Source organism: Mobula birostris, chromosome 20 (genome assembly GCF_030028105.1).
Source record: "Mobula birostris isolate sMobBir1 chromosome 20, sMobBir1.hap1, whole genome shotgun sequence".
NCBI lineage: Eukaryota > Metazoa > Chordata > Chondrichthyes > Myliobatiformes > Myliobatidae > Mobula > Mobula birostris.
The window spans coordinates 63,909,805-63,921,572 of record NC_092389.1 but is presented as its reverse complement, the minus strand read 5'-3'; positions in this window follow the sequence as shown (position 1 = coordinate 63,921,572).

Sequence of the window (11,768 nt, the reverse complement as noted above, 5' to 3'; positions counted from 1 at the left end):
TCTGTGATAGAGTATTCCACAGGGTCACTACTCTCTGGCTAAAAATATTCCTCCTGACCTCTGTTCACAAGGTCCCCTCAATGTTGAGACTGTGTCCTCTAGTCTGGGTATCCCCACCACATGAAACAACCTCTCCACATCCACTCTATCTAGTCCGTTCAACACTCGGTAGGTTTCAATGAGACTCCCCTTTCCTCTCTAAGATATGGGACCCAAAACGTTGATTAAACTCCAAGTACAGCCTAACTTGTGTCTTATAAATGCTCAGCATTATTTCCTTGCTTAAATATTCTATTCCCCTTCAGAGAAAAGCCAGCATTGCATTTCCCTTCTTTATCACAGACTCAAAATATGAAATAACCTTCTGGGACTCTTGCAGGAGAACTCCTAAGTCCCTGGCACCTGTGAATTTTCTGTCTAGTTAAATAATACTGAGTAATATTATTCCTTGGATCAAAATGCATGATCATATATTTCCCAACACTGTATTCAATCTGCCATGTTTTTAACACTTCTTCCAATTTGTCCAAGTCCTGCTGTAATCGTATTGCTTCCTCAGCACTACCTACCCCTGCACCTTTCTTTGCATCATCCACAAACTTTGCCACAAAGCCACCAATTACATTATCTAAATCACTGACAAACAACGTGGCAGTCCCAACACTGACCCCTGAGGAACACCACTAGTCACTGGCAGCCAACCTGAAAAAGCCCTATTTATTCCCACTCGCTGCCTCCTGCCTGTCAGCCATTCCTCTGTCCATGCCAGTATCTTTCCTGTAATGCCATAGGATTTTATTGTGTTCAGCAGCCTCGTGTGTGCTACCTTATCAAAGGCCTTCTGAAAATCCAAGTAAATGATATCCACTGCCTCTCATTTGTCCACCCTCCTCTTCACTTCCTCAAAGACCTCTAAAGGTTTGTTAGGCCCGGTTTTCTTTCACAGAAATCATACTGACATTGACTTATTTTATCATCAGTCTCCAAATACCTTGAAAACTCCTCCTCAAAAAAAGACTACAATACTATCCCAACTACTGCGGTTCGGTTAACTGGCCTATAATTTCCTTTCTTTTGCCTTTCTCCCTTCTGAAATGTGCAATTTTCTATTTTCCAGTCCTCCTGGACCATGCCAGGATCAAGTGATTCTTGAAAGATCGTGACCAATGCATCCATTATCTCTTCAACATCCCTGAGGACTCTGGGATGTAGTCCATCTGGTCCAGATGACTCATCCACCTTAAGACCTTTGAGTTTGTCCAGCACTTTTTCCTTTGTAACAGCAAAGTCACTCAATCCTGTTGTGTCTTCCACAGTGAAGATTGTTGCAAAGTATTCATTAAGTTCATTTGCCATTTCTTCGTCCCCCATCAGCATCATTTTCCAGTCGTCCAATGGCAACTCTCGTCTCCGTTTCACTCCTTATTTAACTGGGAAAAAAAACTCTGAGTGTCCAGCTTTATTTTATTATTGGCTCATTTGCCTCATATTTCATCTTTAACGTTCTTATTGCTTGTTAGTTGCCTTTTTTTGGATTTTCAAAGAATCCAATAATCCAGCATCCCACTCACTTGTGCTACCTTATATGACATTTCCTCAGGTTTTAAACAGTCCCTAACTTCCCTTGTCAGCCACGGGTGCCTACCCCTGCCACTTGAGAACTTCTTCTGTGGGACATGTCTATCCTGCACCTTGTGAGCTATTCCCAGATACTTCAGCCACCTCTGCTCACCGTCCTCCCACCAGTATCCTCCGCCAATTCACCTCTCTCATGCCTCTGTAATTCCCTTTATTCCATTGTGAGACTGATACATGTGACTTAAGCTTCTCCCTATGAAATTGCAGTATGAATTCAATTATATTATGATCACTGCCTCTGATGGGTTCCTTTACTTTAAGCTCCTGAATAAGGTCAGGGTTATTGTACAACACCCAATGAAGGGTGACCTTTCCCCAAGTCGGTCCAAGCACAAGCTGCTCTGAAAAGCCATCTCGTAGGCATTCAACAAGTTCCCTCTCTTGTGATCTGACACCAACCTGATTTTCCCAATCCCCTTGCATATTGAAATCCCTCATTACAATTGTGACATTACCATTATTACATGCCTTTTCCCAGTAAATGCTGTGAATTAGCTTAACGTCACTCCCATCTGGCCCCCAAAGTTCATACTGAGACTGCAATTGATCTTTCAGCCTGATACGCTTCAGGCTGAAATAGTATGTGTTTAACAGTTTCATAATGTCAAAATGTACATGACACAGAATGAAGTTTTGCAATTAGATACAAGGTATAATTAAGCATAGTGTGGACAATTCCAAGTTCTGTCAATATAATTCCTTCCCCCTTCTTGTTTTCAGGCCTTCTTCTATAAACCCAACAGGTTTATGTATTCTGTAAAGGTGTCTGTCCTTGTGTCCATTATCTTACAAGTCTTGCCATAAGCCACTAATTCTTAACCCTTAGCTTCTGATTTGCTAAGTGGAAGGTTGATTTCCACAGCTGAACTTTTAACAGGTGTTTTTGCTAAACAGTCAGCCTGATCATTTCCCTTAACAGTGCGCTGTGCAGGATCCATAATGTGTAGACATATGAACCAAACCTTGTATATGAAATACTGTTTGATGAGTTTCTAAAGGCAAATCTGACCTACTGCTAGAATAACCTGTTTTAAGTCTTATCAAAACCGAAAAGGATTCTGAAGAAATTACAAATTTGCACGGACCAATTTCTTCCACCCACTGTAAGCCTAAAAGGATGACAATGAATTATGCTTCGTTTACTGATTAGTGGCTGGTAAGTCATTTCTTTATCATTACCTGCAATTCAGACACAAAGAAAGAAAACAGCCACACCAACATTCCCAGTTAAATTATCATTTCATCCATCTATAAAATTGGTTACCGTATGATAACTACTTTCATTAATATACCGATGAACCAGCAGACTCTCAGGCAGAACATAATCCTATTGTGTTACCTAAAATCAACTGAAGTCATTGAAAAAACAAGGTGGTGCTACAGAGGAAGCTACAGTGGGACATGTTGTATCATCCAATACACCCATATTCCCAGCTTGATAAGAACCCAGCCACCCAAAACTAAAAACATTCTTCTTGTGATGTTCCCAACAGTCCTCTAGCACACCTTTAACATGATGATATTTCTTTACCTCTCAAATTAATCCAGTATGTTAACAGCAACTTCACCCTCTGTCATTGTGAGGACAATTGTCCCAGTTCAACCAGTAAAGCCGAAACAGGAGACGACCTTTCTGCACCACAACACAATCTTAAAGCCTGTGCTGGTATCACACCCAAACAGAATAAAGTTGAAGATGAAGCTGATCCTTAAGCCACATAGCCAGAATCAAGAACAGATTGAATTAAACAAATATAGAAAATCAACAAAGATTTTCCTGTTGCACCCTAGGATCGCCACACATATAAATTATTTTACTGATAGGGTGCTTCCATGTCAGTTTTTTATCCATCCGCATGTCTGGAAAACTTATGACAGACTATTCCTCAAGAATTTAATCATATAATTTCATATCATGTGCCCACCCATTCCTGCACAGTCCGTCCAAATAAAAAACTCAGATAAATTATGCAATCTCCCCTCATTCCTAATCTCCAAAATTTGATCAAAAGTCCTTCCGTCCATAACATATCATATGTGGTAACAATAGCAAATAATACTGCTATTACAACATCTTTATTTAACTGTGCTTTCCTAATATCATCTTCCAAATCTAAAACTGAATCTAATGTTTTTCTGCCCTTGCAAGATCCACTCTGATAAAATGCTATATCACCTCTCTTTTCCAAAATATAACTCAAGCACTCGATTACCATACATTCCATCAGTTTACATGAATGAGACATTAACGATATAGGCCCAAAACGAGAAGGATCAGACGGGGATCTCCCAGGTTTCAGAACAGGCACAACTGCTGCCATATTGCATGAGGGAAGAAGATGGCCTGATCTCCAAACAGAATTCAAAAATTTAATATTTTCACAAGAGAGAATTACAATTACATATATCACACTTTCCTGGGGTGCCTGACCTGAATTAATAATAGATTTCTTAAATTTCTGCAAAGAAAACTCTACATCAGTGATACTATGACTGGGTTCCAACACATCAGGGTATTTATTCACTGAAAAACATATCCCTACATTGTTTAACTTCTTCACTTAAATGGTCTTGATTTTGAATGACAGCAAATGACCCAGCCAGTAACACAACCTCCCCTGTTTCAGTCACAATCATTTTGCCCTCATTAATCAACACTGGAATAATATGATCATTTCAAATCCCCCCATTTCCTTAACCACATCGCAAACATCTCCAAGTTTAATATCCCTTCAAATATTATCTCAATATAATTCCAGTAAATCACCGCCTTCCTCATCACGGCCTGTGCCCTTCTATTATTAATAGTGTTACTCGGAGACTGATGCATCGTCACATAAAAACTTACATTTCTCCCAATTTGCTTTACCAAACACATTCAAATATATCGGCTTCCAGTCCCCGATATACAGTAAATCCAAACTCAAGCGCGTCAGGACAGAAGGCTGACTGACGTTCATATTAACTAATCACCGTCTGAGTTCTCATTTGACCGACATCCACTGTAGCCACTGAAAGCAGGGGTTAGTGGTGGGTCTGCGCTACGATAGGCTGGTGGAAATCTGCCCCATGTTCCGCCCCTCCTCTTCCGCTCCATGGCCATGGCGAAGTTCAGCGAGTCGCTGTTGTCGATGGTCGCCGAACTCGGCGTCCACAAGGACGGGCGCGGTTCTCCTTCGTCGCCTCAGTCAGTCCGTTCCGGCAAAGCTTGTGGTGGCTGAGGAAAAATGTGTTTGCAGGGAGCGTGCGCGGAGGCGAGGAGTATGACTACAACTCCCAGAAGGCCCCGCTGATTACAGACATTGACACCACACGCTGCCCCGCAAAGCTCACAGTATTGTGAGGGGCCCCACGCACCAGTGGCAGGTATTTCTGGCAATAATACAGAAGGTGCAGGGTCAGTTCATTCCAAAGAGGAAGAAAGATCCGAAGGGGAGTAAGGGGCCACCGTGGCTGACAAGGGAAGTCAAGGACAGTATAAAAATAAAAGAGAAGAATTATAACATAGCAAAAATGAGCGGGAAGCCAGAGGATTGGGAAACTTTTAAAGAGCAACAGAAGATAACTAAAAAGGCAAAACGGGGAGAAAAGATTAGGTTAGCTAGCCAAGAATATAAAGGAGGACGGTAAGAGCTTCTTTAGATATGTGATGAGGAAACAAATAATTCTGACCAAAGTTGGGCCCTTGAAGACAGAAACGGGTGAATTTATTATGGAAACAAAGAAATGGCAGACGAGTTGAACAGGTACTTTGGATCTGTCTTCACTAGGCAAGACACAAACAATCTCCCAGATGTAATAATGGCCAGAGGACCTAAGGTAACGGAGGAACTGAAGGAAATTCACATTAGGCAGAAAATGGTGTTGGATAGACTGATGGGACTGAAGGTTGATAAATCCCCAGGATCGATGGTCTGCATCCCAGAGTACTTAAGGAGGTGGCTCTAGAAATTATGGACGCATTGGTAATCATTTTCCAATGTCCTATAGATTCAGGATCAGTTCCTGTGGATTGGAGGGTAGCTAATGTTATCGCGCTTTTTAAGAAAGGAGGGAGACAGAAAACGGAATTATAGACCAGTTAATCTGACATCAGTGGTGGGGAAGATGCTGGAGTCAATTATAAAAGATGAAATAGCAGCACATTTGGATAGCAGTAACGGGATTGGTCTGAGTCAGCATGGATTTACAAAGGGGAAATCACACTTGACTAATCTTCTGGAATTTTTTGAGGGTGTAGCTATGAAAATGGACAAGGGAGAGCCGGTGGATGTAGTGTACCTGGACTTTCAGAAAGCCTTTGATAAGGTCCCACGTAGGAGATTAGTGGGCAAAATTAGAGCACATTGTATTGGGGGTAGGGTACTGACATGGATAGAAAATTGGTTGGCAGACAGGAAACATAGAGTAGGGATTAACTGGTCCTTTTCAGAATGGCAGGCAGTGACTGGTGGGGTACCGCAAAGCTCGGTGCTGGGACCGCAGCTATTTACAATATACATAAATGATTTAGATGAAGGGATTATAAGTAACATTAGCAAATTTGCAGATGACACAAAGCTGAGTGGCAGTGTGAAATGTGAGGAGGATGTTATGAGAATGCAGGGTGACTTGGACTGGTTGGGTGAGTGGGCAGATGCATGGCTGATGCAGTTTAATGCAGATAAATTTGAGGTTATCCACTTTGGTGGCAAGAACAGGAAGGCAGATTATGTTCTGAATGTTGTCAAGTTCGGAAAAGGGGAAGTACAACAAGATCTGGGTGTTCTTGTACACCAGTCACTGAAAGCAAGCATGCAGGACAGCAGGCAGTGAAGAAAGCTAATGGCATGTTGGCCTTCATAACAAGGGGAATTGAGTATAGGAGCAAAGAGGTCCTTCTGCAGTTGTACAGGGCCCCGGTGAGACTACACCTGGAGTATTGTGTGCAGTTTTGGTCTCCAAATTTGAGGAAGTACATTTTTGCTGCTGAGGGAGTGCAGCGTAGGTTCACAAGGTTAATTCCCGGTATGGCGGGACTGTCATATGTTGAAAGATTGGAGCGACTGGGCTTGTATACACTAGAATTTAGAAGGATGAGAGGGGATCTGATTGAAACATATAAGATTATTAAGGGATTGGACACACTGGAGGCAGGAAACATGTTCCCAATGTTGGGGAGTACAGAACAGGGCCACAGTTTAAGAATAAGGGGTAGGCCATTTAGAACGGGGTTGAGGAAAAACATTTTCACCCAGAGAGCTGTGGATCTGTGGAATGCCCTGCCAATTCTCTGGATGCTTTCAAGAAAGAGTTAGACAGAGCTCTTAATGATAGCGGAGTCAATGGATATGGAGAGAAGGCAGGAATGGGGTACTGATTGTGGATGATCAGCCATGATCATAGTGAATGGTAGTGCTGGCTCGAAGGGCCGAATGGCCTACTCCTGCACCTATTGTCTGTTGCACCCCTCATATAAACTCCTCTCCCTCCTGCCGTCTGGCAAAAGGTACCAAAGCATTCAGGCTCTCATGACCAGAAAACAATCAACTTCCGCCTTAAATATACCCACAGACTTGGCCTCTACCGCAGTCTGTGCAGAGCATTCCACAGATCCAATACTCGCTGGTGAATAAACTTACCTCTGTTTGAAAAGGTGGCCCCTCATTTTTGTGGCTGTGCCCTCTGGATTTTGATAGCCCCACCATCGGAAACATCCTCTCCACATCCACCTTATCTGGTCCTTTCATCATTCAACAGGTTTCAATGAGATCCCCTCTGCATTCTTCAGAATTCCAGGGTGTACATGCTCAAAGTTGCTAAATGCAATATGTTAACCACTTCATTCCCAAAATCATCCTTTTGAACCTCTTTTGGACTCTCTCCAATGACAACACATCCTTTCTGAGATATGGAGCCCAACACTATTGACAATACTCCAAGTGTGGTCTGACTAGAGTGTTATAAAGGCTCAGCATTACCCCCTTGCGGTTATATTCATGGGGCGGGATTGGACAGTATTGATCTACTGAGGGAGCTTGGAATCCGAGTTCACAACTCCAGATACTGGTTCCAGTGTCAGGCAGTAATGTTGCATCTGGAGAATTGCATTCTAATGTAGGAATAATACGGAGGTTTTGGATGGTGAGTGGAAGAGGCTAAACAGGATGCTGCCTGGATAAAGTGAAAATGGACAATCTAGGGATCTAGTTTCTCTGGAGCGGCTGAGGCTGAGGGAGGTCTGACAGATGTTTACAGGAACGTGAGAGGCACAGACAGAGTGGACAACCCGTATTTTGATCTCTGTGGAGGAAATGTCTAATACCTGAGGGCATGCACTTCAGGAGAAAAGAGAAAAAACTACCTCATTGGTCCTTTTTGCACTATTTATGTATTTTGTAATTTAGTGTAAATTTGCATCTTTTCTCGGCACAGCTGCTGTTTAAAAAAAAAACAGTTACAAAAGATGTTAAAAACCTGACTCAGAATTGTAAGGGAGATTTGTGTTTCAAGTTCTGTTTATTATACTCATAGTGACGGGTGTCTGGAATGAATGTCAGGGGTGATGGTGGAGGCAGATGTGATGGAGTCTATTAGATACCACCTGAATGTGTGGAGAATGGAGGGATGTGTTCCTTGTGTAGGCAGAGGGATTGGTTTAGTAAGGCATGAAATGACCGGTTCAGTTGGTTCAGAACAACACAAGGAGCAGAAGGGCCTGTTATGGACAAGTACAGCAAGCAGAGCAGGTAAACTGGATAAAGTGTTCCCAGTCAGAGCACAGACTGTGACGTCAGTGGATATGCCAGCATCACAGTTCTCCCACCAAAGATACTTCACTGCCGGATAAAATGAAGTTTGTGATGTTTATAACCGATGTGGTGAATTTTACTGCTCAGGCATCCCATCCTACTGAGTAAATTAAAATTATTGTGAAAGCTGCAGAAAGGTATCTTGGTGTAACTGGTGTTCTGTGGGAAGCTTTAAATGAAGCTTTAAGCTTTTTGTTGGGTGGCATATCTGTATCCCAGTCTACTCGTGAACATACATAATAGGATTAAAATGTTGCAATGAAATGTGAGAACTCTGATTTATAGTGGTCAAGACTTTAAGAAGTTTACTTCTGATTTGTCAGATTTTTCGGATGTTATATCTATTCAGGAAACCTGCACATTTTAAGTTTTTATTCCTCTATAGGATTATATTGTCGTTCGGCTTGACAGGTTAGTTGGCAGAGGGGTGGTGTTGCCAGTTTTATAAGGAAAAGGGCAGGGTATAGAGTTGTGAATGGGAACAAAATGTATGAGGAACTTGCTGAAGAAGTTCTTCATTCAACAGGTATGTATCAAATTTCTTTTTTTGCTCACACTTTTCACTTCTGATCCCACGATGAGGACTGGTGTGTGTTCCTCGACTTCCCCTTCCTGAATCCACAATCAATTCCTCTGTCTTAATGATGTTGAGATCCAGGTTGTTACTGTGACACCACTCAACTTGCTGATCGATCTCACTCCTGTCCTCCTCCTCGTCACCATCTGAAATTCCACCAACAATAGTTGTGTCATCGGCAAGTTTATAGATGAGCCTGGACACACAGACGTGGTGTAGAGAGAGTAGAGCAGTGGGCTGAGCACGCATCGTTGAGGTGTGTCAGTGTTGATTGTCAGCAAGGAGGAGATGTTATTTCTGATCCACACAGACTGTGGTCTCCTGGTGAGGATCCAGTTGCAGAAGGAGGTACTGAGGCCCAGGGTTTGGAGCTTGTTGATTACAATTGAGGGTCTGATTGTGTTGAACGCTGAGCTGTAATCAGCAGCCTGACTTGTTTATTACTATTGTGGTTCGTTTACCCAATACGGTGACTCCCTCTGAACTTAATGACTACAGACAACTGCCCTCACATCTCATGTGATGAAGGTGCAGGTCCTGACTTTGTCACAACCACGAATTGGACAGCGCAGTAGATACGGCAATTGTGCTTGTGAATTTGCACGTGCCAGGTAATTATTATTTAATCGTGATAGTATTTAACTACATTCTTGTCGTCGTAGTGCTTGTCGAGATTTGGACAGAACATAGCAAAGCTTCGCTGCTGTTTTTCATTCCGCCTTCCCTGAGCCGTTGGACTTTCAAAATCAACTGACTCTGAAGACTAGCGGTATTCGTTTAATGTTTAGATATTCTTTTCGGCCGCAGGCGGCTTCGTTCCCCTCTGAGAGTTTTAGTTAACGGCCCTGTTTGGCCTTTCGTTTATTGTTTAATTTTCCTTTTCTCGAATAAAAGTCTGTGAACTATCGACCTGTTTCAGTGTCTCTCACCCCGCACCTTGGCCATATCCGAACCGTGGTGACAATACGGGGTCCTGGTGACAGCGTACATGGAACACTCTGCACGGGACTGGTCACCCTCCCAGAGTCAGCCTGTGGCATAAAGGGAATGAAGAGAAGATTCCCCAGATTGATTTGGGGGGTGAGGTCATGTCCTCGCAGAGATTACACTGACTGGGCCTGTTTCAAAATTTGAGAAATATGAGACAGTCTGACTGAAACAGACACCGTCTCACAGGGTAGGGGCAAGGATGATGTTTCACCTGGCTGGGGTGGGGAACCAGGTGTCACAGACTCGAAATCTGTGATCACATCAACAGGACTGAGATGAGGAGAAATTTCCTCACTTAGAACGTGATGAATCTTTTCAATTTGCTGCAAAAGGTTTCTAAATTCAAAACGCAAGTCGGGGCTTTGCAATGCTTGTAACATTGCAGGACAGTGGTGCTGAGGTCAAATACCAGGCATGTTCTGAGAGAAGAGCAGAACCGGCACAAGGGGCCGAATGGCCACACTTGCTCCTGGTTCTTATTTTCCGCACCTTGTTCTCCCTTGCACTTCTGCCTGTCAGATTGCACAGGGGAGCAGTGTATTTCTCCAAGGGTTGTAATGTACAATATCAGAGGGCATGTATTAAGTTGAGAAGTGGTTATTTTCAAAGGAGTTATGAGGAGCAAGCTTTTGAAGAGAGTGGTGGGTGCTTGGAATGTCCTGTCTGGGATGGGGATACAGGCAAAAACATAGATCTTTAAGAGACATTTAAATAAGCACATGGATATGAAGGAAATGGAAGGATGCGGACAGAAGAGATTAGTATAATTGACTATTTTATTCCTAATTTAATTGATTCAGCACAACTTTATATACTGAAGGACATGTTTTAAAATGCTATGTTCAATGTAAATCAGCCATGATTGAATGACAGGGCACAATCTTCGCCAAAGGCTTAATTCCTATGTCTTGTGGTCTTGGTGTTGTCTCATCTTGAAGCCATGTAGTCCTTGTGATGAAGGTACACTCAAAACGTAAATGGGAAGAGAGTTCCAAGATATAGGCCTGATGACAGCGATGGAACAGTGACTATTTTTTTGAAGTCCAAATTTTGGAGGACTGATAGATAACCCTTTAAAAAATGAAATTCTTCAGGACTAACATGTGGGAGTAGAAATATAATTTACCTGCCTGCAAAACCTGGTGACAAGATTGAACAATGTTTGTGAAGAAAATCAAAGTTCAAAGTGCATTTATTATTGATGTACAACCCTGAGATTCGCCTTCCCATTGACAGCCACAAAAGGAGGAAACACGGTGGAATTTGTTCAAAGGAAGCATTTAATACCCAACATGCAAAAAAAAAACGTCAAAAAAACTTCTGCCTGCAGAGAAGGATGAATATAAAAGAGTCAACATAAACAGCATATTCAGCAAAAAGATGTACAACTAGGAAACAAGAATAACGAGCTGACTATTTATGTCTGAGAAAACATATTTATTTGATGAGTGGAATTTCTTAACTTGTTCTAATCTAGATCCTTTAGAGCAGGGTTTCCCAAAATTTTCTGATGCCATTGGCCATTACCATTAAGCATGGGCTCTGTGGACTCCAGGCTGAGAACAGTGCTTTAGATACTTGATAAGAGATTAATTTGGTACTGAAGGAAGATGGATCAAGAAGATCACATGGTCTCTTATTGAATAGCTGCGCAAGCTCACTGGATAGGGGAGTCTAGGACAAGAGGGCACGACTTCAGAATTGAAGGACGTCCATTTAGAACAGAGTTGGGGAGAAATTACTTCAGTCAGAGGATGGTAAATCCGTTGAAT